Source organism: Mastigoproctus giganteus, chromosome 14 (genome assembly GCF_048544385.1).
Source record: "Mastigoproctus giganteus isolate SK-2022 chromosome 14, ASM4854438v1, whole genome shotgun sequence".
In the NCBI taxonomy this organism is placed as follows: Eukaryota; Metazoa; Arthropoda; class Arachnida; order Uropygi; family Thelyphonidae; genus Mastigoproctus; species Mastigoproctus giganteus.
In genome coordinates, this window is record NC_143588.1 from 35,482,859 (window position 1) to 35,506,578 (window position 23,720).

General features: G+C 37.8%; 1 protein-coding gene across 4 annotated transcripts in view; it reads left to right on the forward strand.

The window, feature by feature from the left end:
- LOC150075060 (TATA-binding protein-associated factor 172-like) overlaps positions 1-23,720 on the forward strand; it is a 934,682-nt gene that overhangs the window by 819,376 nt on the left and 91,586 nt on the right. The window lies entirely within an intron of this gene.

Below are 23,720 nucleotides of genomic sequence, written 5' to 3' on the forward strand. Positions count from 1 at the left end.
GTAGTGCATTGTTGCAGTAGCATCTAGGAGCAGTTACCATTGGTATGAGCAGTTTGAAGAAGTATTTCTGCAAAAGTAAAAGCACTGTTCATCCTCATGTATTAGAAGAGAATTGGACAAAATTCAACATGCCTTCCAGCAAAGTCTGCAGAAATTGACATAATAAGGCATTCACAAGTTAAAGTTGACCCAGAAACCATATGGCATGTTCTATACAAATGCCTATCCATGAAAGGTTACATGTTGCAGTTGGCCCCAAAACACAATGACAAAGTTAAACGACAACATTTCTCTGTAAGGATGCAATCTTACATGGAAGATGAGGAATTAGCAACCTGCCTTATCTTCGCTGATGAAGTGAATTACCGTAATGCACACATCTGGGGCATGGAAAATCTGCATCACATCATAGAGCATGAACAGGAGTTGCCAAAAGTGAATGTCTTTTGTGCCATTTCACAGTGAAAGATCTATAGCCCATTTTTCTTCATGGAAAACTGAATCATCAGGATTATCTATCAGGACATGCTGATGAACTGGCTTTTTCGTCAGTTAGAGGAAGACTCAGATAACTACGTTTTCCAGCATTATGGTGTTCTGCCTCATTTATCATTGTGAAGTTACCATTACCTCGAATGAAACTCTTCCACACCAGTGGATTGGACAATCTCCTGCCACATGATCTTCAGGAATTAAGGTGATGAATCATCACATTAGTAGCAGTCATAAACAGACACCTTCTGGAAAAAGTATTCCAGGAATTCAGTTATCAACTTCATGGGTGCTATGTGACATAGCAAGTTTGAAGTAATTAATAACCATTTTACCATTTTCTGCCTACCATAGTGTAGGCAGAAAATGGAGCTGAAGATTAGGATACAATCCTATTGCAATATAGTACATTCTTATCTTGAACGGCCTTAGCACATTTTAGAAACCAAACAGTATATAAGGGATGAGATTTTATATTAATATTAACATAAGCAAAGAATTGTTTGCTACCATTCTTTGCAACTAGTTGGTACTTACTGTAGGTTTCTGTGACCCCTGCTACTTTATAATCATCTCATAGATTTTTCTTTTCTACTAGTTGTTCATCACTTCATATGACATTTATTTGGGTCTAAAGCTGGAACCTCTTCATACATTAAGAATCTGCAGATAAGAAAAGACCCACTAGGTGGCTGTAATCACAATGTTTTAATGTGGCAGATTTATTTAAATATGTAATACAGGCAAGAGAAAAGGCTTTTGCTATTATAAAGTTGGTTGCAGTGGTCTAAGACAGTTTTAATTTCTGTACAGTTGTATCAACTGATAATATTACCAAGAATTCTAAATGAGTAGCATTCCAGGATAATTGTAGAAGCCACTAGGCTTTTTTATACTGACTTAAGAAAGGCTTAGACTTAAATGGGTGTCAGATAAGACTTGTGCCAGAGAAGAAAAATACATGAGTGCATGAAAATTATCAGGCAACAAAAAAGCATAGAGTAAATATAAAATGTTCTGCAAGCCAGTCACAAAGGAGGTTAGGCAAGCTAAGGCAGATTACAAGAAGTCTCTATCAATGAATGTAAAGAAAACTGCAAAGCTTCTTTATTTACATAAGCACTAGAAGGAAAAGGATAACTCACACTGGTACACTAGATATGTATGGTTTAACTTTTCATGATCCTGCTTAGGTTACTGACAAAATGAATAGGTATTTTACATCAACATTCACACATGAGAAATTTTTAGGGGTTGTTACACCAGAAGTTTATTAAATACTAACAGAGAGCTATTTGTGATAACTGAGTGGAAAAGAAATCGTTGAAACTAGACATAAAAAAAAAACCACTTGGGTGAATGGGTTCTATCCACTTTTCTTAAGGGAGGCAGCAAAGGAGGTCGTACGTGCCAATCAATTTGTGACTGAGTGATATCTGCGCCTTAACTGTGATTCTTCTAAGTGACTATAGCATCATCTTTAATTTTCAGTTTGTTAAATCATATTATTTGGAAAAAGCTCCTCTTTGAAAGAGGTTTTGAAGAGAACAGGAAAGGAAAGCTGCCTTTCTTTATATTTTCTATCTTAATCACTAACACTTACTAACCTTCAGTTGGTCACACCAGGCACTGCTCCTGCCTCCCCGTGGCAGAGCTGGTAATCTGGGCAGAAGAGTCAACCCCAGGGCTAAAAGGAGCCAAATGGATCCCCAATATTTTCCACCACTGGAGCCCACAGGCTCAACATAGTGAGACTGTGAGACCGATCATGACACCTCATATCCAGAAAGAGTGAGAAGAGAAATGTGCAAACAATATCATGCACTGTTTTTTCTCGTAATCCAGTAAATTTTTTCAATTTCTTATTCAAAAATGTTTAGAAAATGCTGCTGGTCCACCTAAAGCTGTTAAAAGACTACAATCAGGAGACCGTCTCATAGAAACAGTGACAAAAGCATAAGCTTTACTTAAACTGTCATCTTTTAATGGACTTCCCATTCGGTAATCCCCCATGCAACTCTAAACACCTCAAAGGGTCATAGAAGACTAGGATTTACTAAACTTATCAGAACAAGAAATAGTTCGAGAACTGCAAGAACAAAAAGTCATACATGCAAAAAGAATAATGACTAAAAAAAAAGATGGTGAATTTGTACCTACTCGTAACATCATACTTACCTTCAATACCGCGATCTTACCAACAACAGTAAAATCAGGATACCTCTTGTGTCGTATTCACCCTTATATACCAAACCCGATAAGTGTTAAAAATTTGGCCATTCACAAACAACATGCTGGGGGGACTCAACTTGCTTTAACTGTGGGTCCAGGGACCATATACAAAAGAACTGTGATGCAGAATCGCCTTGCTGTGTAAACTACAAAGGCTCTCATCCAGCATACTTGAAAGCTTGTGAGATGTGGAAATTAGGTAAAAAATCCAAAGTACCAGATAGAACATACGAGAAAATAAGTTGTCCTTGACTTCAAAACGTACCTATGCAGCAGTTACCCAAAAATATGAGACAATAGCAACACAGACAAAGATAACCATTTCTCTGAATATATCACTTGTTGAATGGGCAAAATCTCTATTGGCAGATTCTCAGCAATCTTCTCAAAAAAGGTTGTCAGATCAGGCTTTTAATACTCTGAATCCAGAACTATCCACTTCTGTTTTTTCAGTTGCTCGAAATGCACAAAAGCAGAAATAAATACTATTAAAGTGAAAAACTCTTCCCCAGCACAGAGGATGGATTACAGATGTATAATGCAGCCAATGAAGAATTGCTAGAAATATATGATGAAAATGGCTTGGATACAGGACTCCCCTTCTTTTCTAAACCAGATAGATGCAAAAGTGATTTAAGCAAACAGCCAACAGAAAGCAAGTAGATCCACTTTCCACCTCCAAAACTAAATAATGCAGAACATCCTACAATGGAATTGTAGAGGACTACTTGGCAATAGTGATGACATATACGAATTTATTGCATATTATAATCCAGTAGGCATATATTTGCAGGAAACCAACTTGACTTCTAAAGTGCCCCCTCTTTTAAAAATTATAATCTCTACAGAGGAGATAAATTCAGCTTACGGAGGTGTTGACATCTTGGTGGAATCTAGAATTCCATCCAAACACACAACTGTGTACAAAATATGCCGTTGCAGTCCGTATTGCTCACACTATTTCATTCACTCTTGTAGTAGTAATAGTGGCATGTGATGCAGGAAAGCAAGTGTATGAGCTTATTCAGTATCAGCCAAAAAAATAAATAAATAAATAAATAAAATAAAAAAAAATAAAAAAAATCACACCACCATTCCCTCCAAATGCCTGTCCAGTTCCTCCTTAAATTTATTCAACCTATCAACTTCCACAACAACAGATGGAAGTTTGTTCCAGCAATTAACCACCCACTGGCTAAAGACAAATTTCCGCACATTTATTCTACATCTGTCTTTTCTTAATTTGAATTTATGCCCCCTTAGGTTCATAATCTGAACAAGTGGAAGGATCCCATCAGAATTCAGTGTGCTCAACCCATTCAAGGCCTTATATACCTCAATCAGATCACCGCGCAGGTGCCAAGTCTCCAGCCACTGCAATTTGCAGAACTTTAGCCTCTCTTGGTAAGAGGATCCCTTCATTCCCCTCACCAATCTGGTTGCCCTTCTCTGTACACGCTCAAGCAAATCTACATCCTTCCTAAAATGAGGCCTCCAGACCTGTACACAATACTCAAGGTGTGGCCTGACCATTGCCTTATACAGAGGGACAATCACCTCCTTTTCCCTGCTAGCAAAATTCCTATATATCACTGACAAAACCCCATGACCTGCTCTGGCACTCTGTCTACATTGCTCAGAAAACTTCATATCTGACTGCACAATTACACCCAGGTCTTTTTCATTTTCTACCACCTTAAGTGGTAGTACCACACAGTTGGTTCTTTTCTCTGGGGTTACTTCTACCCATATGCAGTACTTTGCATTTGTCAAGGTTAAACTTCAGTTGCCACTTCTTAGCCCATCTGCCCAAATTATCTAGATCCTGTTGCAGTAACACACTGCCATTACTGTCATTAACAAGCCTGATATACCTTCATATACCTTGTCTCCCTATACCTCTCACCAAATCATATAAATACACCAAAACAGACTTAGTCAACCTCATCGTGCAGATACCAACTCCACTCTGTTTACTGCAGGTGATTTTAATGTACACTACTCACTTTGGGGATCACATCTAGTGGACAAACAAGGGAAATTACTTGAAGGAATAATTGATAAGCACAACCATACTGTTTTTAATACTGGTCTTCATACACTTGTCCACTTTGCTACAGGATCAACTCTGCCATTGGTATTTCCATCTGTTCGCTGGTATTATTTCCAACCACCAATTGGTTAGTGATTGATGACCTCTACAGCAGCAACCACTACCCTATAGTCTGTAAAATACAAACAACAACCACTTCAGAAACTGAAAGCCAGACAAAACATAAATTTTCGTAAGCTGAAATAAATATGCCACTCATGTTGTATTTGATACTAAGGCCATAGAATCTCAACACATTGATGATGCAACAGAACATATAACATGACAAATACTAGCTGCAGAAAAATTAGCAATACTGCAATCACACGTAGGAAAGCAAAAACGTACTAATCACTTTTGGAATACAGAATACACCAATGCAAAAAAGGAAAAAAATAAAGCGTGGAATTAATTCCACGAATATACAACTAATAACCTTATCAACTCCAAGAAACATAAGGCCAAAGCATGTTACATAAGAAGACAATCAAAGAAAAAGATCCTTAGATTAAGTTTGCATCCACTATCACCAAAGATACTGACACATGACTGATCTGGAAAATAATTAAAAAACTCAATGGTAAATCACCATCAATTTCTCTATCATCACTCGGAATAGAAAGGGTGTATCATCTCCCAAAGAAATTGCAAATGCCTTTTCAGAAATATTCTCCCAAGTATTTACAGTGTGTGCTTATGATAAAGCCTTTCAAAATACTAAAGCAGTAGCTGAGAAATGCAAAATAAACTTTAGCACAAACAATTCACTACTGTATAATCAACCAATTTACTACGTCGGAGTTAAAAAATTCCTTAAATTGCTCAGTTAACAATGCACCTGGTCCTGATGGTATATATTATCTCAAACTACAAACTATGAAAACGCTCTTAATTCCTTGCTTTTTTTCTTCAACCGAATTTTCTCTGAAAATTACTACCCGAGCACTTGGCACTTCTCCATTGTTTTTGCTTTTCCCAAACTGTCAAAAGACCAAGCAAATCCACAGAATTACAGACAGATTTCTCTAACTAGCTGTCTTGGAAAGACTGGAAAAATAATTCATAACCAACTTAAGTGGTATTGGGAATCACAATCACTGATGAGCAAAAACCAATATGGATTTTGAAAAAACAGGTCCTCCCTGTATGCTGTGATTAAAGTTAAAGCAAATATCCAGATGCCTTCATTGAAATCGAACATCTGGTAATGGTATGTTTGTATATCCAGAAGGCATTTGGCACCTTTTGGCCTATGAAGAAGGCAAAAAGGAAGCATGGGTCTGTTTTGCATTAAATAGATCCACAGATGTTAAATTGATTTAGCAAAAAAATTATCAATTCAGTGGTAAAAAGTTTCTCTTAACCACTACAATTATCCACTGGAATAGAAAAGATATTGCCAATCCACATGGCATTATTAATGCCCTTGGAAAAACCTTTCAAACTTTAGCATCTTCTTAGGAATCTGACTTTCAAAAGTACAAAGTCCAGGTTGAAAAGTACAAGGTAAATTTTAATACCACGCGCACACACACACTCACACCATTCAGAGGTTGATACCTCCGAATCAGTGCCTCCGTAGCCGGGTGGGCAGGAGCAGCAGTGCGTAGCACATGCTTCTTGATTAGACCAGGGTTTCTAGCCTGTGACCACCAAATAGGAAGGATGCGGAAAGGTCAGGGAATGACCACCACATATCCCCAGAGCAATATGGCCTTAGTTGCTAATGCTCCTAAAAACCAAATAACAAACAAACCTCCGAATATGGATGAATTGTACTTTTTGACACTATGAGACTGTCTAAAAGTGCTGCCACAAATACTGATGGAAGCCAATGTGCAGTGATTGAGCATCTAAGTCAAGACTCTCTTAAAGCTTCTTGTAATTATACAACAAAATATAGAGAGAAGGCCATTATCATGACAAATTCCCAGTGCTCTTGCTTTTCTAAAAAACCACGAAATAATCACACTAATAGATTAATTATAGACTTAATTCTTACCAGCAGATTGGGTGAAACACTGTAAAGAATGACTAATTCCAGCTTGCTCAGTTCCTGAAATCCCATAACTTCTTAAGTACATAAGTATGTATTGGTTTGAGAAACAAGGTCCTTACTAGATTTAATGGTTTAAACTGAAACAAATATTTTAATGCCTTTCTTAGGAATGAGCACTTAGTTATGATCTATCTTGACATGTCAAGCAGCATGCCACATCTCATCACACGGAGACATAGTACAGTCAGTTCGGCTTTAATGTTGTATCTATGTTCCTAAAAATCTCTGCATTATGGTATTTCTTGCATTAAAAACAACAGGGCTTATGGGAAAAATAGGGATGGGGCAGTTTACTCAGAAAAGTGGCCAGTCTGTTATGTAAAATGCTAAAAAAAAAAGTAAGAAACCCAGTAAAATTTCTAACACAGGTTTAAACAACTTAATTTCTAATAAATAAATAAATATTAGAGTAAATGTAGATGATAGATGATAAATAAAGTTGATATTTTTGTTCATTGACTTTTTTTTTTTATTATTGTAATATTTAAAACTGTAAAAAAAAAAAAAAAATAGCAATCAATAACAATGAACGCAGCATGCGCAAATTATGTACGGATTAACAGGTTTACGAAGCTTAAAAAATAAAAATGAAGAGAAGATTCTGAAAATTTATTTATGTTTTTTATATGATTGGAGATTTCATGGAAGGGAAACATTTCACCATAATAATGTAAAAACCCACAGAATTCCAGCTGTCGGTATTAATGCAAATGCAGTAAGATTGACTTTACTACCCATTTATAATAGATGGCACTAACAGAAAAGTCCAATAAACTGGGAACTGCAAATTGCTTTTATTGTTTTATGATAGTGACCTCCAGAAATGTGCTCCTCTGCTCATGCTATCAAGCCTCGCGAAATTTCTGTTAGAGCAAAAAAAAGTGAGCTCCTGAAAACATGAGTCAGCCTACAATATCACCTGTTATCTTGTGAATACAGCAAATGACAACAGCATGTTTCTGACCAATAAAACTATAAGAAAAAACTATAGAGTTTCCCTCTATTGTCGGGGAAACGGGGAACATGCTTTGTAAAAAGGATAGGTGGAACAGGACCAGGGTATGTCTGCCAGGGGCAAAGGTTGATGACGTTGTAGAGCAGATATTATCTTTTAAGGGCACAAAAGGTGATATAGTTGTACACGTTGGCACTAATGATATCAAGAGTAGGAGACCGGCAGAATTACACAAGTACAGGTCACTGATGAAAAAAAGCCGTGAATTAGGGTTGAATTTGAAAGTGTCTGCAATTCTGCCCAGACACGATACGAGGGAGTATATGATGAGAGCCTAGTCGATCAATTCGGCCCTGGAAAGATTGTGCAAGGCTCAAGGGATAGAATTTTTTTCAGCCTGGACTGTACTTGTTAACAGGAGAGACTGCTTCTACAGGGATGGGACACACTTAAATACAAAGGGTGCAAGAATATTTGCTGATGCTATCGAGGCAATGTTAGATGGGTCGGAAAACTGATAGCTTGGGGGGGGATACAAGGACTAATAGTTTAACGGTAGCCGTAGGCAGAGGTGAAGGTGATTCTTGCACAACTTCTATTACAATAAGTAGCAACCTGGAGCGTGGAGTGTTGGGGGTTTCAGGGACGGGTGGCGGTCATCGTGGAACGGGTGGTTATATGGGATGTGTTAGGGTAACAAAGAATAGGAGTAGGAGCATGTATGCTTGCATGTATACCAATGCTAGAAGTATAGTAAATAAATTTGATGAATTTGAAGTGTTGGTCAAGACATCAAAGGCGGATATTGTTGGGATATCAGAGACGTGGTGTCACACTGATATAAGGAATGCCGAACTGGAATTTGGGGAGTACAATGTGTACAGAAAGAATAGACAAGATAGGAAGGGAGGAGGTGTTATGCTGTTAATTAAGAAAAACATAAAATCAAAAGAAGTGCATCCAGTTGATATAGATGAACAGTGCACTGTTGAGTCAGTTTGGTGTGACATAAGCACTGCGAAAGCAAAAATAAGAGTAGGAGTGTGTTATAGACCTAATGACTCAAATGAGTACAATGAACAATTGTACAGAGAAATAGAGTGGGCTAGTAAATCAGAATGTCTTATAATGGGGGATTTCAACTTCCCAGATATTGACTGGAACTTGTGGCTTGGGCGCTCACACACTAGTCAGACATTTGTGGATTTATTGGATGATTGTTTTCTGCAGCAGCATGTTCGAGAGGCAACCAGAGAAAGTAATACTCTTGATCTGGTTATCAGCAGTGATCATTCATGTATTAGGAATTTGCAGATAAAAGAACCACTAGGTGGCAGTGATCACAGTGTACTGACGTGGGATTTACTTAAAGATTTAATTACCATCAGGGGTAAAGGAAAGGGTTTTTGCTTCCGTAAAGGCGAGTACAGTGGAATCAACTGATGATGTTACCAACAGTAAATTCTAAGTGGGAAGCATTCAAGGAATTAATCGTGGATGCTACTAAAAGTTTCATACCTATTAAGAAATATTGTTCAAGGTTTAGGCCTAAATGGTTGTCAAATGAACTAATGAGACTCGTAATAGAGAAGAAAAATGCATGGGATGCATACAAATTAACACGTGACATAGAAGCCTATGATAGCTACAAGTTGATCTGTAACCAAGTTACAAAGGAGGTTAGGCAGGCGAAGGCAGATTATGAGAAATCCTTGGCAAAAGATGCTAAGAAAAACAGCAAGGATTTCTTTATTTATATAAACTCTAAAAGGAAGGGGATGAATCTGATTGGTCCACTTGACATCGATGGTTCGACTGTTGATGATCCTGCTCAGATAGCAAACAAACTGAATGAGTATTTTGCATCTACATTCACACGTGAGGAATTATTAAGGTTTGAAAATGGCAGAAGGTTATCAAATTGTAGCAGGATACTTAATGATTTTGTAATAACTGAGAGCAAAGTGGAAGAGAAATTGTTGAAGTTAAACGTAAGAAAAGCACCTGGGGTGGATGGGATCTATCCAGTTATATTAAAGGAGGCGGCAAAGCAACTAAGCAAACTGTTAGCCATAATTATGAGAGCATCCTTGGACTCAGGGGAGGTTCCCATGGACTGGAGATGTGCAAATGTATCCGCAATTCACAAAGGGGAATCGAAGGGTGACACGGGTAATTACAGACCAGTTAGTTTAACTTCTGTTCCGGGTAAAATAATGGAGTCGCTGGTTAAAGATGCATTGCAGGATCATCTAGACAAGACTGCAGCAATAATTCAGACACAGCATGGGTTTGTTAAGGGAAAGTCTTGTCTGACAAATTTTATAGGATATTACGATGTGGTTACAAAGGAACTGGATGCAAAAAATAATTTTGATATCATATATTTGGATTTCAGGAAAGCTTTTGACACTGTTGCGCATGAAAGACTTGTACAAATTGGAGCAGAATGGTATTAAGGGTAAGTTGCTACAATGGATAAAAGGATGGTTAAGTGGGAGAAGACAGAGGGTAGTAATCAATGGGTGCTGCTCTTCTTGGACTAATGTTATTAGTGGAGTCCCACAAGATTCGGTGTTGGGTCCACTGTTGTTTTGTATATTTATCAATGATATTGATGAAGGTGTATCAGGCTTAGTGTCGAAGTTTGCAGATGATACAAAGGTTGGCAGGGTTGTTAATGACAGTAATGGCAGTGTGCTACTGCAACAGGATCTAGATAATTTGGGCAGATGGGCTAAGAAGTGGCAGCTGAAGCTTAACCTTGACAAATGCAAAGTACTGCTTATGGGTAGAAGTAACCCCAGAGAAAAGAACGAACTGTGTGGTACTACACTTAAGGTGGTAGAAAATGAAAAAGACCTGGGAGTAATTGTGCAGGCAGATATGAAGTTTTCTGAGCAGTGTAGACAGGCAGCCAGGACAGGTCATGGGGTTTTGTCAATGATATATAGGAATTTTGCTAGCAGGGAAAAGGAGGTGATTATCCCTCTGTATAAGGCAATGGTTAGGCCACGCCTTGAGTACTGCGTACAGGTCTGGAGGCCTCATTTTAGGAAGGATGTAGATTTACTTGAGCGTGTACAGAGAAGGGCAACAAGATTAGTGAGGGGAATGAAGGGATGCTCTTATCAAGAGAGGCTTAAGTTCTGCAAATTGCAGTGGCTGGAGACTAGGCACCTGTGCAGTGATCTGATTGAGGTGTATAAGGCCTTGAATGGGTTCAGCACGCTGAATTCTGATGGGATCCTTCCACTTGTTCAGATTACGAACCTAAGGGGGCATAAATTCAAATTAAGAAAAGACAGATGTAGATTGGATGTTCGGAAATTTGCCTTTAGCCAGCGGGTGGTTAATTGCTGGAACAAACTTCCATCTGTCGTTGTGGAAGTTGATAGGTTGAATAAATTTAAGGAGGAACTGGACAGGCATTTGGAGGGAATGGTGTGGTTTTTTTTTTTTTTGGCTGATGCTGCATAAGCTCATACATTTGCTTTCTTTCATCACATGCCACTACGCCGGCCAGTGCAAACTGAAAAAAATATGGAAACATATTTTGCATCTCTAGGGATAAATGCAGGTATTATGAAAATATCGTAATGTGAACCCAATAACATATTGGTTTTTTTTTTTTTTTTTTTGTAATTCGTTCCAAGTACTTAGAAGTTGAAAATTTCACTATATTACTAAGCTATTTATCTCTCTAAAGTAGGCATGTGAAACACACGGCCCTCCAACAAAAAGGCTGCAACCTGCCGAGATTTTTTGAAAATCATTTTTTTTTTAATTAAAAGAAATGTAAAAAAATACTGATCAAGTTTATTTTTATTTTCACATAATTTATTTCGAATTTTACATTTAAGCAATTTTCAATGCAACACTCGAAAAAGAGAAAAGATAGGACATAATGTTTCAATTTTAAGCCTCCGCCTGCAGCTTCGAGTACTACAGATCGCCAAGTGTTTGCACAGTTGTATATTTGTCAATTATATTTTTAACTGTGTGCAGTTAATTTTGTGTTTTATTTGTATTAAATTAAAAAGACGCATAATAATAAACAATATATCAACCCCTAATACCAGTATGAGTAAGGAAAGAACAATCGAAGAAAAATGCCATAACTTCCGAGAGAAATGGGAGCTAGACTATTACTGCATCCAGAAAAAAGAGCAAAATAGTATGCATAATATGTAGTAAATCTATTTCAGGCTCAAAGAATACAATATTAGGAGACATTATGATACACATCATAAAGAAATCTATGATAAATACGTTGAGAAACATCGTGAAAGTAAGTTGTTAGAATTGAAATCAATTCTTAAAAAAAAAACAGCAAAACTTGTTTACCAAACCTTCTGAGGAAAATACAGTAAAAGCTAGTTACTTGTTATCACATTTAATTGCAAGCAAATCACCTTTACAGAAAGAGATTTTATTAGTTGAGTGCTTAATTAAAGTAGCAGAAGTGTTGTGTCCAGAGAAAGTAAAAAGCTTCAAAAGCGTAAGCTTAAGTAGAAACACAGTAGCTAATAGGATCAGTGAAATAACTGAGAATTTAAGAAATCAGCTCAATTCAGTGATATCCACATTTGAAACTGATTCACGAAAGACAGACATTCAAGATATTGCTCAATTGGCCATTTTTATTCGTGGGTGTAATGTGAACCTGAAAGTAAGTGAAGAGCTTTTAGAAATTATTCCTATGCATGATACAACCACTGGAGCTGATATTTTTGGTGCACTCTTGGAAATTCTCAATAAATATAAATTACCATTGAAAAAGTTGGTTTGTCTTTCTACTGATGGTGCACCTGCCATGATGGGTATTACTAAGGGTGTCGTTGCAAAACTAAAAGAAATATGCAAACAACATGATAATAATCATTTCAAACATTTTCATTGCATTATTCACCAGCATGTATTATGTTCCAAGGTTTTAAACATCGAACATGTGCTAAAAAAAGTCTCGAAAATTATAAATTTTATTCTAACACATGGACTTAACATCGACAATTTGTTTCATTTTTGGAAGACATAGAAAGTGAACACACTGATCTACCCTATTATACAGAAGTTCGATGGATTTCAAGTCATAAAGTCTTGAAACGATTCTTCAAGCTGCTGGATAAAATTGTAATGTTCTTGGAAACAAACAATTATGAATGTCCTGAATTAAAAGATGTACAATGGATAAAGGATCTGGCCTTCTCAGTTGACATTACAAGTCATCTTAACCAATCTAATCTTAACCAATCTTAATCTTAATCTAATCTTCATCTTAACCAATTTAATCTTAAACTTCAAGGAAAACATCACATTGTTACAATGTTATTTGATAATATTAATGTTTTCAAAGAAAAACTATTACTTTGGCTAAAACAAATAGAAAAAGAAAACTTATTTCATTTTAAAAGTTGCCAATCTCTGTTGTTAAAATCACCTAACTTAAAATTTACAGAATATACACACCAAATTAAGTTAGAAATGGAGTTCGATAGAAGATTTTCTGATTTCAAAAACTGTGAATTACAGTTTTGTCTTTTTACTTTTCCTATGTCTATTGATTTTGACATAAGAAGCTTACAAATGGAATTAATTGAAATCCAGTGTGACTCTTTGCTAAGGCAAAAATATACGGAAGTTGGAATTCCAGACTTTTACACTTATTTACCTGCAGATCTATTTCCAAAAGTGTTATCTTTCACTACGAATATACTGGCTGTGTTCGGGAGCACATACTTATGTGAGCAACTGTTTTCTTGAAAAATAACAAAACTCCAGAACGGTCAAGATTAACCGATCACCATCTGTCATCATTCTTTAAGATTACATCAGTTCAAGACATTCAACCAAATTTTGATGATCTGCTTTGTGGAAAACAAGCATCCTCTAAAAAAATTATATAATAATAAATTGTGGTTTTATTGTTTATTTTTTATTAAATATTCTAAACTATTTTTAATTTAAAAACTAACATAGGATACAATACAGATTATCTATATACTACATACAGTAATTCTAAAAATTGTATTTTGTTTATTTTTGAGTATTGAAGGCATGTGGGCTTCAGCCTAATGCAAAATAGCTTATATGGTCTGTGGTGCAAAACAATCTTGACATGCCTGCTCTAAAGGGTCATATTTATAATGGAAATTACACTACACTTTCATCGTTATCGTATGATCCCGTTAAAAGAATTAATTTTGAATGCCTCTTTTATATTTTTCTAAAGCACGTTTCTGGAAGTCACAGCCAAAAAACAATAAAAGCAATTTGCACTTTCCGGTTTATTGGGCTTTTCTGTTAACACAATCTATTATAAAGAGGTAGTAAACTCGATCTTATTCCATTTGCAATAACTAGAATTCTGTAGGATTTTACGTTATGATATTATGGGGAAATGAGTTCCCCTTCACTGAAATCTTCAATCATATAAAAAACAAATTTTCAGAAACTTCTCTTCATTCCTATTTATTTATTACAATGATGAACGGAAAGGGACCAACAGAAAGTGCAAGTGCTGGCAGTACTAGGAAACGAAACTAAATTGATTTAAAAATGAAGATGAAAATGATTAAGAAGTACGAAGCAGGACAAAGTTTGTCATCTATTTCAATGGAATTAGGTCTCGCTGCTTCAACAGTGGATACTCTTTCAGTGTGCATATAAAACAACATGTTAAAAGATCAACACATTTAAGATCATCAGTGATCACAAAACAGCATTCAGTTGCTATATCAAAGATGGAAAAGCTATTAATAGTATGGATGGAAAATCAAATTCAGAAGCAAGTGCCCTTGAGCCCAATGGTCATTCAAGCTAAAGCAAGAAGTATTTATGAAGATATTAAGGACAAGTATGGCGATCCACAACTTTAAAATGTGCAGTGAAGTCGCCAGTGCCAATTCTGCAGCTGCAGAGAAATTTTGTGATGTGTTGGAAAAAATTATTAATGAAGGCGTCCCTATTCAATGCAGCAAATATTTAATGTTGACGAGACTGCTCTGTCTTGGAAAAAAATACTGGATCGAACATACATTGCCAAAGAGGAAAAGACAATTCCATGTTTAAGACTTCAAAAGATAGGGCCACGCTCTTGTTTGGAGCTAATGCAGTAGGAGATTACAGATTAGTACCACTGCTTGTATACCATTTTGGAAATACTCGTGCATTTAACGGAATCAATAAAGCCACCCTACCCATGCATTTCCGATTGAACCTGAGAGAATGAACAATATCTCACTCTCTTTGAGGATTGGTTTAAATGCTGCTTCGTTCACAAGGTTGAAAAATATTGTTAAAAACAAAGGCGTTCCTTTCAAAATTTTGCTTCTATTATATAAAGCTCCTGGATATCCTATGCATCTATATGATTTCAATTTGAACATGTGATTCATATTTTTGTGGCCAAACACGACTTCACTCATCCAACCTGTAGATCAGGGTGTTATTTCAAATTTAAAAGCATACTATATATTTACGAACAGCATTTGCTCAGGCATTGTCTGCAGTAGATGGTAACAAAAATTTTACATTGAGACTTTTGGAAATCTTACAATATTTATCACACCATCTTAAACATTAATAAGGCCTGGGTGGAAATTACTAAAAGTTGTTTAAATGGCACATGGAAGAAAATATGCCCGTGGCACATCTTTTTCAAACTCTTCATAGCCCACGGCTTTGAGAGTTTGAAAAAGACGAATCATATGAAGAGGTTTGTTTGTTTGTTGTTATTTGGTTTTTAGGAGCATTAGCAACTAAGGCCATATTACTCCGGGAATATGCAGTGGTCATTCCCTGACCTTTCCGCATCCTCCGTATTTGGTGGTGATGGACTCGAACCCCGGTATAATCAAGAAGCGTGTGCTACGCACTGCTGCTTCCCACCTGGCTAGCAAAGCGCCTCATATGAAGAGGTTACAGATAAGATTGTAAAGGTTGCAGAGCTACATCAGTTGGAGGTTGTTGCCAAATACGTGGAGGAGTTAATAGAGGAATAAGAGAAGGAATTATCTAACAAAGAAATTATTGAAGAAATTGCATTGGCAAAGGCAAGGTTTGAGAAGATGGATCCTAACAGCAAACGATTCTTAAAAGTTAAGAGGGGGGTGAATGATATGCTTGCTTGCTACAAAGAAATCTACAATGAAAATAAAAAAGCCACCATCCAGTCAAACATTATTTTCTTTAGCATTAGCAAAGGTGCATGATGCAAGGAAGCAAGCTTATGTGGCATTATAGCTAGGTGGGAAGGAGCAGCAGTGCGTAGCACAGGCTTCTTGATTAGACCGGGGTTCGAGCCCGTCACCACCAAATACAGAGGATGCGGAAAGGTTAGGGAATGACCAACGCATATTCCTGGAGCAATATGGCCTTAGTTGCTAATGCTCCTAAAAACCAAATAACAAACATTTATATGGCATCAGCCAAAAAAAAAAAAACAACACACACTCCTCTCATTTCACCCATCCACTCGCTCCAAATGTTTCTCTAGTTCTGCCTTGAATCTATTAAATTTGTCCAGCCATCAACCACCCTCTGGCTAAACGCAAACTTCTGCACATCTGTCCTACAACTACCTTTCCTCAATTTGAATTTATGCCCTCTCAGGCAATTATTCTGAGCAAGAGGAAGAATCCCATCAGCCTTGAGCATACTCAAACTATTCAACGCTTTATACACCTCAATCAGATCACCTCGCAGGTGCCTAGTCTCCAGACAATGTAATTTGCAAAACTTAAGCCTTTCTTCATAAATGCAACCCTTTGTTCCATTTACTGATCTTGTTGCCCTTCTCTGTACTTGTTCCAACAGCTCTACATCCTTCTTAAAATGATGCCTCCAGACCTCTATGCAGTACTCTAGGTGTGGCCTGACCATTGCCTTATTCAACGGGATAATCACCTCCTTATCCATGTTAGAAAAATTCCTGTATATCATTGGCATGACACCATGAGCTACTCTTTCAGACCATCTGCACTGCTCAGAAAACTTCATATCTGCCTGCACAATTACTCCCAGTTCCTTTTAACTCTCTACCACTGTCAGTGTAGTACCACACAGTTGATACATTACTCTGGGGTTACTGCTTCCCGTGTGCAGTACAAGTCGACCATCTCTAATCCAGCAGCGTTGGGACCTGCGGGGTGTCAGATTAGTGAGTTTGCCGGATCACCGGTGGTTATTTTAGCACATACAATTTGCCCAACAGCTAACCACCTCATCCTACCTTTTACACTTGACTACCAAGCTAGTTTAAGAAAAAAATTCCCCAGGGGCCAAAAAATGTTTAGCAAATAATTTGATTAGTAATTCTAAAATAAATATTGTAATGTCAGTGTTGTCGTTTTTTCGCGTGAAATATCAAAAAAGTCTTTTTATGTCGCATATATGTGGCCGACAAGGCCCAGTATGTTACTTTTATTTCTTGAGAAGCCATGTAGGCCACATAAGTGTGACGCTGTTATGGCATACATATGAAGGTCATTTGTAATTAGTTTATTGCACATGCGGCGAACGCTGCAATAAAACTAAATGTGATAAAATAATCTCTCAAACATCACAAGTTTGTCAGTATTGTTAGAGATTTTGTGAAAACACATTAGTTAGTGCACTGTATTGTCTATCGTATTGTGTTGGGTTTTTTCCGCAAGTTTGTACAAGTGTGTTCTAACAAAAAAAAAAAAAAAAAAATCTAAAAAGGAATGGCTAAAAGAAAATAACTAAAATAAGAGGAACTCAGAGAAATTGCTGGAATTTACAAATAAGCACAGTTAAACTTCTCCTGCTCTCGAAGTTAAACTTTCAGTTTTTTCAGAAATTCAACTTTATTTGTAATGGACAATGTACGGTGTTTGCACTTTACACCACGAGCATTGGAACCACCGGATATTGATGGTTCAACTGTTGATGATCGTGCTCAGGTGGCTAACAAACTAAATGAGTATTTTGCATCTACATTCACAGATGAAGAGTTATTCAGGGATGGGAATGCCAGAGGTGAATTAAACTCTGGCAGTGAGCTAGATGATTTTGTAATAACTGAGGAAAGTGGAGGAGAAATAGTTCAGGATAAACATAAAAAAGGTACCCGGGGTGGATGGGATCTATCCAGTTATATTAAAGGAGGCAGCAGAGAAAGTAAGCAAACCCTTAGCCATAATTATGAGAGCTTCCTTGGACTCAGGGTAGGAACCATGGACTGGAGATGTGCAAATGTGACCCCAATTGACAAAGGAGGATTAAAGGGCAACACAAGTAATTATAGACCTGTTAGTTTAACTTCTGTTCCAGAGAAATTAATGGAAGCACTACAGGGTCATCTAGACAAGACTTCAGTTGTTGCTCAGACACAGCATGGTTTTGTTAAGGGGAAGTCTTGTCTGACCAATTTGATTGGATACTACAATGTGGTCACAAAGGAACTGGATGCTGGGAATAACTTTGATATCATATATTTGGATCTTAGAAAGGCTTTTGATACTGCTGCACATGGAAGACTGCTGCACAAATTGGAGCAGTGTAGCATTGGAGGAAAATTGCTGCTATGGATAAAGGGATGGTTGAGTGGGAGAAGACAGAGAGTGGTAATCAATGGACATTGCTCTTCGTGGACTAATGTTATTAGTGTAGTCCCTCAGGGTTTGGTGTTGGGTCCATTGTTGTTTTCTGTATTTATAAATGATATTGATGATGGTATATCAGGCATAATGTCCAAGTTTGCAGACGATATGAAGGTTGGCAGGGTTGTTAAGGACACTAATGACAATATGCTGCTGTAACAGGATCTAGAAATGGTGAGCTTGGGCTGCTCAACTTTGAGCAGCAAATTGAAAAATTGAAAAATTTAAAGTACTACATATGGGAAGCAGTTAAGGTGGTAGATGACTTTCATCAACCGGTGAAATACCACCACTCTGCTTATTGGAGGCTTGAAGTGGTGAAACCCATGTTTAGTCTCTAGAGCAAAGTTTCCGGCATCCCCTCCCCCCCTATACTTCTCCTTCAACCCATGCACTGTACTAAGTACTATAGGTTTTGATACCTTTTGTGTTTGGGGTTTTTCATAAAAAAAAAAAAAGTAACCCCAGAGTAACGTATCAACTCTACCTGACAGTGGTAGAGAATGAAAAGGACCTGGAGGTAATTGTACAGGCAGATATGAAGTTTTCTGAGCAATGCAGACGGTCTGCAAGAGTAGCTCATGGTGTCTTGTCAATGATATACAGGAATTTTTCTAGCAGGGATAAGGAGGTGATTATCCACTTGTATAAGGCAATGGTCAGGCCACACCTGGAGTACTGTATACAGGTCTGGAGGCCTTATTTCAAGAAGAATGTAGAGCTGCTGGAACGAGTACAGAGAAGGGCAACAAGATTAGTGAATGGAACAAAGGGTTGCTCTTACGAAGAAAGGCTTAAGTTCTGCAAATTACAGTGTCTGGAGACTAAGCACCGGCAAGGTGATCTGATATTTTGCATCTATATTCACATATGAGGAATTGTTTAGGGAAGCGGATGCCAGAAGTTTATTAAACTCTAGCAAACAGCTAAATACATGTGATTACTGAAAGAAAAGTGGAAGAGAAATTGTTGAAAATGGACATAAAAATACGGCAACTGGGGTGGATGGAATCTATACAATTATATTAAGGGAGCAGCAAAGGAGGTAAACAAACCCTTAGCCATAATTATAAGAGAATCCTTGTGTTTGAGAGAGTTCCCCATGGACTGGAATTGTGCAAATATATTCCTTATTCATCAAAAGGTGACATAGTCGTTACAGACCTATTAGCTTAACGTCTGTTCCAGGAAAAATAGAGGAATCACTATTCAGTTATACTGCAATCACAGCATAAAATTTGTTAAATGGCAGTCTTCTGTAACCAATCTAATAGGTAACTATGATGCTGTGACCAAGGATCTGGATGTAAAAATTAATATTGACATCATATACTTGGATTTCGGAAGGCTTTCGATATTGTTTACATAAAAAGGTGCTGTACAAACTGGAGCCATTAAGGGCAAGTCACTGCTATATATTAAGTGACAGTAATGGACTAATGTTATTAGCATTAGCAAGGCACATGATGCAAGAAAGCAAGCTTATATAGCATAAGCCAAAAAAAAAAAAAAAAAAAGCACGCGCACACACACACAACTACTAACAAGGGGGATAAACAGGCTGACAGATTAATGTATTGTCGAAAAAAAAAAAAAAAAAAAACCTTCTCCTTTCACCCATCCACTCGCTCCAAATGATTGTCTAGTTCTGACTTGATTCTGTTTAAGCTATCAACTTCTAGAATGATAGGTGGAAGTTTGTTCCAGCAATCAACCATCCCCTGGCTAAAGACAAACTTCTGCATATCTATCCTGAACAAGAGGAAGAATCCCATCAGCATTGAGCGTACTCAAACAATTCAAGGCCTTATACACCTCAATCAGATCACCTCGCAGGTGCTAGTCTCCACACACTGTAATTTGCAAAATTTAAGCCTTTCTTTGTAAGAGCAACCCTTTGTTCCATTCATTAATCTTGTTGCCCTTCTCTGTACTCGTTCCAGCAGCTCTACATTCTTCTTGAAATAAGGCCTCCAGACCTGTGCACAGTACTCAAGGTGTGGCCTGACCATTGCCTTATACAAGGGGATAATCACCTCCTTGTCCCTGCTAGAAAAATTCCTGTATATCATTGACAAGACACTATGAGCTACTCTTGTAGACCATCTGCTCTGCCCAGAAAACTTCGTATCTGCCTGCACAATTACCCACAGGTCATTTTCACTCTCTACCACTGTCAGTGTTGTACCACACAGTTGATACGTTACTCTGGGGTTACTGCTTCCCATATGCAGTACTTTACATTTGTCAAGGTTAAACTTCAACCCATCTGCTCAACTTTTCTAGATCCTGTTGCAGCAGCATACTGTCATTAGTGTCCTTAACAACCCTGCCAACCTTTGTATCATCTGCAAACTTGGATATTAAGCTTGATATATCATCATCAATATCATTTATAAATACTGAAAACAACAATGGACCCAACATTGAACCCTGGGGGACTCCACTAATAACATTAGTCCACGAAGAGCAGTGTCCATTGATTACCACTCTCTGTCTTCTCCCACTCAACCATCCCTTTATCTATAGCAGCAATTTGCCTCCAATGCCACACTGCTCCAATTTGTGCAGCAGTCTTCCGTGTGCAACAATATCAAAAGCCTTTCTAAGATCCAAATATATGATATCAAAACTGTTCTTTGCATTCAGTTCCTTTGTGACCACATCATAGTATCCAATCAAATTGGTCACACACGACTTCCCCTTAACAAACCCGTGCTCTGTCTGAGCTATAATTGAAGTCTTGTCTAGATGATCCTGCAATGCTTCTTTAACCAGTGCCTCCATTAATTTCCCTGGAACAGGAGTTAAACTAACAGATCTGTAATTACCTCTGGCTCCCCTGATCCTCCTTTGTGGATTGGGGTCACGTTTCCACATCTCCATTCTATGGGTACCTCCCCTGAGACCGAGAACGCTCTCGTAATTATGGCTAAGGGTTTGCTTAGTTCCTTTGCTGCCTCCATTAATATAACTGGATAGATTCCATCCACCCCAGGTGGCTTTCTTATGTTTATCTTCAACAATTTCTCCTTCACTTTCCTCTCAGTTATTACATGATTTTGTAGCTTACTGCCTGAATTTAATACACCCTGGCATGCCCCTCCCTGAATAGCTCCTCATGTGTGAATGTAGATGGAAAATATTCATTTAGTTTGTTAGCTACCTGAGCAGGACCATCAACAGTTGAACCATCGATATCAAGTGGATCAATCTGATTCATCCCCTTCCTTCTAGAGTTTACATAAGTAAAGAACTCTTTGCTGTTTTTCTTTGCAACCTTTGCCAAAGATTTCTCATAATCTGCCTAACCTTCTTTGTAACTTGGTTACAGACCAGCTTATATCTATCATAAGCTTCTGTCACATGTTAATTTATATGTATCTCATGCATTTTTCTTCTCTGTCACATGTCTAATTAGTTCTTCTGATATCCATTTAGGCCTAAATCTTGAACGATATTTCTTTGTTGGTATGAAAAGCATAGTAGCTTCCAAGATTAATTCTTTGAATACTTTCCATTTTGAATTTGCTGTTGGTAATTCATCAGTTGGTCCCGCCGTATACAATTTAAATACTGTCTCAGACCACCGTACTCACCTTTTCAAAAGCAAAAACCCTTCTCTTTACCCGTTATGGTAGTTACCTCTTTGAGTAAATCCCCTTCGGCACACTGTGATCACTGCCACTTAAGTGGTTCCTTTATTTGCAGATTCTTAGTGCATGAAGAATCACTACTGATAATCAGATCAAGAGTATTACTCTCTCTAGTTGCCTCCCGAACATGCTGCTGTAGAAAACAATCATCCAGTAAATTCACAAAAGCCTTGTTAGTGTGTGAGTGACCAAGCACAAATTCTAGTCAATATCTGGGAAATTAAATTCCCCCATTATAAGACACTCCGATTTACTGGCCCACTCTATTTCTCTGCACAATTGCTCATTATTCTCATCAGATTCATTGGGCCTATAACACACACCTGCTCTCATTTTCCCTTTCCCAGTGTGTATGTCACACCAAACAGACTCAACATTGCATTGTCCACCAACATGTTGGTGGACACTGAAATGTTGGACAATTGGATGCACTTCCTTAGATTTTATGTGTTTCTTAACTAATAATATAACCCCTCCTCCATTCCTGTCCTGTCTATCCTTTCTGTACACATTGTGCTACACAAATTCCAATTCTGCACTGCTTATGTCTGTGTGACACCACGTCTCTTATATCCCAACAATATCTGCCTTTGATGTCTTAACTAGCACTTCAAGCTCATCAAATTTATTAGCTTTACTCCTAGCATTGGTGTACATGCAAGTATACATGCACCTGTTTCTACTCTTAGTTACCCTAACACAGCTCATGTATTTACTTGTTCCACTATGACTCTCAGCGGTCCTGGAAATCCCCATTGCCTTGCTTTCTAGGCTGCTGCTCAATTGCATTTCAATAGAAGCAGTGCAGGAATCACTTTCACCTCTGCCAGCGTCTACTGTTAATCTTTTAGTGCGTGTAACCCCCCCCCCCAAGCTAGCAGTTTTCCGACCCACCTAACTCTGCCTTGACATCATCAGCAAATATTCTTGCACCCTTTCTATTTAAGTGTATCCCATCCATGTAGAAGCTGTCTCTCCTGTAACAAACACAGCCTGGGCTGAGAAAAATTCTACCTCTTGAGCCTTGCATGAATTCTGGGCCCATTGTTGTTTTCGATAAAGATATTAATGAAGGTATATTGGGCTTAATGTCTAAGTTTGCAGATAATACAAAGGTTGGCAGTGCGGTTAACAACAGTCATCAGGGTGAGCTACTGCAATGGCAGTAGCTCACCCTGATGACTGTTGAAGTTTAATATATCGAAATCTCCCTGAGAAATGGCAGTTGAAGTTTAATATTGACAAATGCAATGCAAGTTACTGCATATGGATGGCAGTAACTCCAGAGTAACTTATGAGCTGTGTGATACTACACTTAGGGTAGAGGAGATTGATAAAGAACTGGGGGATAATTGTGCAGTTGGACAGTGCAGACATACTGTCAGGACAGCTCATGCGATTTTGTCAGTGATATACAGAAATACTGCTAGCAGCGATAAGGAGGTGATTATCCCTTTGTATAGGGCTACAGTTAGGCCACATCTTTAGTACTGTGTACGGGTCTGGAGGCCTCATTTATGGAACGATGTAGATCTGCTGGAATAGGTGCAGATTACATTACCTAGAAAGACTTCAGTTCTGCAAATTGCAGCATCTCAAGACTAGGAGC